The sequence below is a fragment of the Nannospalax galili genome, unplaced genomic scaffold, assembly GCF_000622305.1.
Source record: "Nannospalax galili isolate Female #2095 unplaced genomic scaffold, S.galili_v1.0 scaffold198, whole genome shotgun sequence".
Lineage (NCBI taxonomy): Eukaryota > Metazoa > Chordata > Mammalia > Rodentia > Spalacidae > Nannospalax > Nannospalax galili.
The window spans coordinates 586,157-591,253 of NW_008341748.1; the positions used below are offsets into that span (position 1 = coordinate 586,157).

At 33.6% G+C, this 5,097-nt stretch overlaps 1 pseudogene; it reads right to left on the reverse strand.

Moving 5' to 3' along the window:
- Positions 1 to 4,046, reverse strand: part of LOC103737450 — an 18,568-nt pseudogene extending 14,522 nt beyond the window's left edge.
- Between the last annotated feature and the right edge of the window lie 1,051 nt (positions 4,047 to 5,097).

Sequence of the window (5,097 nt, forward strand, 5' to 3'; positions counted from 1 at the left end):
CACAAGTTCTAATGTTTATTTTATACATTTAATTGCTATTTTGTGATGTATAGGACCATGAATTTTGTTTAGCTTCTACTTTTTAAATCAGCATCTCAGTTTTGCTTATTAATATTTGAGTAGTCTTAATTATAAAATAAGATTTGCTGCTAAAACTTCCAACTAACTAGTACATAAAACAAAAGTCTTCATTTCCCCATATGTATATATTGCTAACCTTTTTCTTGATTTTACTATTTCATATTTAATTTTTGAGCATTATTCAAAATTGAATTTATAGACCAGATTATTTCTGCAAGTTCCACCACATCTCTTTGTATGATCTTGAAAATATAGAGAAATGAATATGTTCTAATACAAAGACAGCGTGTACCCACCTGTTCATCTACACCCATATCTATTCATTCCTAAGTCTATTATTTTAATGAGTACCCCAAGGATAAAAGCTAGCAATTTTCTATCTCTACCTCTCTCTCACGAAGCTGCTGGATGCATGAAATTTAACCACTGTAGGATCATTTTAGAAATGCTTACTCTGGAATGAGTAGGTTCAATTATAAAGAATTGTGCAACAGGCCAAGAGCGGTTTCCCTATACCCTTCAGATCTCATCCTTAACAATATGTTTCCATACACCAAGCAGGGCTTTGAAAAATTCTCTTGTGAGGATTCTTTATCCTTTCTTCCTATTTTACTTTGAACTTTGTTGAGAAGGACACAGTGAGGTCATATGAAGGTTTTTTTTTGAAGTGTGAGTTTCTTTTTCTCATCAACTGTAGAAAAGAAGCCCATGGTACAATTTATTCCATCTCATGTTGAACTGGAGTAGGATGAATTCTATCACCTTGCTCATGAACGGGAGTAACTTCCACTTCTGAGTTTCAGGTGAGTCTGGGACACTGGTAGGTTTATGCTAAGGCTGGGACTATGCTGCCGGGATTTCATAGTGTCTAGGTTATAATGAAGCAAGCAAGCGAATCATGTAAGTACAAGGTGTGTTTCATTTATCGTAGGCTTTTCCATTGACTTAGAATGTTTTAAATAGCTCATTAAAATATTATTCACCAACAGAGTTTTTTATTTCATTTATTATTTTTATTTTATGTGTATGACTGGGGTTACAGACAGTTGTTAGCTGCCATGTGTGTTCTGGGATTCAAACCTGGGTCTTCTGCAAGAACAACCAGTGTTCTTAACTGCTGAGCCATCCCTCCAGCACCCGACAGAGATTTTTTAATTGGCTCCAAAATTTCATGGCCAGTGAGAGATAACGTATCTAGTTTCATTATTTCACATGCATCTGTCCAGCTTCACCGGCACCTAATGAAATATTCTTAATTGGATATGTTATGAACAAATGCTTGGCCTTTAAATAGAAGAATAACAAATTAAAGAGCATTTAAAATTGACATCAGAGCTGGAAAGATGATTTCTTCAGGAAACTGGAACAGGTGAGGATGGGGTCATAGGGAGAAGATCATGTTCCTTCACTTTTCAGAAGCTGCAGCATCCATTCAAGGTAAACTTTTTACAGAGCTACTTAAACTTGACTGAGTATTGCATCACCTGGAGAGGTTTAAATATACTAACACCTGGATGTTTTGTACTTTATTTAAAATGATCTGGTGTTAGGCCCAGTGGCAGAAATTTTACAGAATGGGGTGATACTAATACATAAACACATATATAAAAAACCTTTTTTAGAAGGTAGATAAGATTCATTCTTAGGGCATTGGTAGCAAATTATTGTGTGTCTGAAGAGCCAAGTGAACAAAACTGAAGAACTTCAGTAAAGAAACAACTTTTATAGCCAAACAGTGGCAGTAAGTGTGACAAAGTCCATGTTTCCACAAGATTTAGATAGCATCCCAATATTTATTATTGATGCTGGAAAATTATTTTTTTCCCATAGAATGATTCAGTTGTTGTTAGATTGTGTTTTGGAAGTAAATTATATAAACACTTCTAATATGTTTTTAAACTTACTTGGAAGTTCTATATGTAAATTTATAAATTTTTGGCCCTCATTCCCCTTCAAATTACATATTTTTATGTGTATAAATCTTAGATATTCTACTTTGTGTTTAGAATACCTTCAGAAACACTGTCTACTCCAACATTAAGGAAGATGTATCAAAGATCTAGTGGGTATCAGATGCTATTTCAGGGGACACTCTCCTCTTTCAGAAAATCCCCTTCATTATAGAGTTGGAAATACAATAGTAGTGATGTTGGGAGGACATTTTTAGCTCAACAATGAGCTTAGCTTCATTAGGAAATGGTTTCTATCTACATCACCTGATCAGAATTTGAGGACTATTAGAGTAATGAAGATTAATAGCTCCATTAGTGTCTCCTTTTTATGCGAAACAATTGAAGAAACAAAGGTATTCCAATATAAAGTAATTTGCATGACTAAGAACAACGCAGCACACTATATTTTGATTCCTTGTAATAAGTTTGTCTTTAATCTCCACCAGATAACTACAGTTTCCTGGAACTCAGATTATACAGCTGAAAACCATCACTACAGCTTTTCCTACTCTGAGACTTGCTGAATTCCACTTTTGTTCTGTTGAGATGTCTGAGGTTATTGAGTGATGTGGTGCCATTGGTAATTGTAACTTAATTACAAATTTGAACTCTGTATTTTTTATGTTTTATTAGAAAATTATAAAATTTATAACAAAGTAAGAAGTAGTTACAAAGAACATTAATGGTGTTATCTCATTCAGCATTTCCAACAAATCGGTGTCTAGTCATGTCTAATTCCCACTGCACTAATGATCAATGAATTCAAAAAGGGAGACCATTTCCCACAATCACCGATCAAAAACGCTAAGGTTTAATGGATTCTGATGGGCTATAGAAATAATTCCTACTACTTCAATATGCAGAAAGTTGAGTCATGATAATTTCCTGTGAAAACATAGATGAAATATATTTTTGCCTTATTTTATAATGATACAATAGAAACTTATCTGACACTAAATTGCAGTATAAACTTAAAAGACGTCAGTTCTATTTCCATATCAGCATAAGCAGTTGAACTTAATGATCTCAAACCCCTACAAACTCAACTATTCTATGAATTCTGATTAAAATTCAGTTAATTCCTGTATGCAGTTTTCACTTTTACTTTTGGGGAAATAATTTTAGCAAAGCAATATTATAACATTACCATTTGCATATTTACCATATATTTCTTCTTAAGAGTTTAATGTTTCCTTATATTTTCTGATTTTATTGTTTTGGAAGCTGAGTCAAGTCTTATTTCATTAATTCTCACAAAATCTGTTTCAGTGGCCTCATGGGAATGCTACTATTCTTGTTACACAAATGGAAAATTTAGGGAAGTTAAATTGCCTTCATCCAAGGATTGAAGGAATAAAGTATAATACGAACTACTATGGTCAGTATAACGGAGGGGAATGAGAGCAAAAGAGATCGCTTGCTGGCAGGTACAGCTAGGTATGAAGAGAGAACATAGGTAGGGCTACCTGTCATTGAGCTACTAGAAAGGAAGAGTGTCAGTAAGTGGCAGTGAATAAATTGGTTATTATTCTCTCTAGCCAGCTCAGACAGTAAGAACTTTTCTACAAATTGGATGCTAAGTGTACAGGTACATCTATGTCTTCTGATGCAAATTGACACAAATACTAATTTTCATGTAAGATCTCTACAGTAACAATGATGGCTCATTTCGGAGAAGGAAAGGATAAAAAAATCTGCTTTGCATTTTATAGGTGTTATACGGGTTATATAATCATACGTAGGTAATATCATTATGTTGATAATGATTAATGATGTGTCTAAAGTCACTTATCCATTTTAGCTATCATGACTTACTTGAGTTATTGTATTTTGTATAGAAGAATCCTATTTTCTGAACTCAAAATCATTATGGGACTTGCTAGAGAGGATTGCTCTTGTGCCCTTAAAGCTATCCTCCAAATGGTGTTATGCATCTCATTGTCTGTCCTCACCTCCCATCCAAATTGCTCCAGTTGTGAAGACATTTTTTATTCTCTGGAATTCATGGTCCATTATCTACAAAAATTCCTATATCGTTCACCTCTTCCATGAGTGCTCCCTTCACTTTCTTGTGCTAATTGAAGCTCGCCTGTCATTTTAGGACATTGTTTCCTTTGTAGTTTACTCATGTTGTAGTTGTTTTCATCCCCCACATCTCTCGTATCCAAAGACCTCCTGGAACAGATCCATTTTCTTCTTCTGTATCATAATATATCTTTGCGTTGGAGTCTACTTCTCCAGATCCTTCCACACATAATCCCTCTTCATGTGTCACTATTTCTAGGTCATTTCTTCTCAACCTTACATTTTTATCTTGTGATTTTCTGCCACTTACTCAATTAGCATTTGTTTCATGAGTCTTGATCATTTTTAATTTTGTTTCCTTTCTCTCCGCCCCCAGCCTGTTACCAAAGACAGGGTTCCTATTTATTATTCTATAAAATTTTCTGGATTTACCCTGGCCATATTAGCACTGAAAATTATTCAAATGATAGTGAAATAAACATACATACGACCAATAATGAAATGAGCAAAATTAGTACTTTGATTTATTATTCAATAGAGACTTATAGTTGACATCTATATGATTGCCCTATATCCAAGTTTATTAACCTTCTTGAAGATGTCCCTTCTTGTGCATATTTTTAATCTACATATGATGTGAATATGTACATATGAACAAAATCCAGTAGTATTAGCTCAGCTCTGAAATTAATTTAAATGATCTCTTTATGGGCGCTATTCTGCATATATGATTTTGAACACATTCAGTTATCAAAAATTGTTGATAATTTTACTTTCATATATTTTCTTACCTGATTTTGAATGAAGATTGAATTCGATTCATAATGAGAGTCAGGGGGCTTTTAATCTTTCATACCCTTAAATAATTTGTATATGATTTGACTGTATTGAGAATTCTGACTAACATAACCTTGTACATTATTGTAGATAGATTTTTGAATATGCTTTAAAGTTTTTAATGGCTAGGTCTGATATGATTTTTCTATTTCTCTTTCAGTCAGTATTGCTAAATCATCATATTCTAGAAAACACCACATCC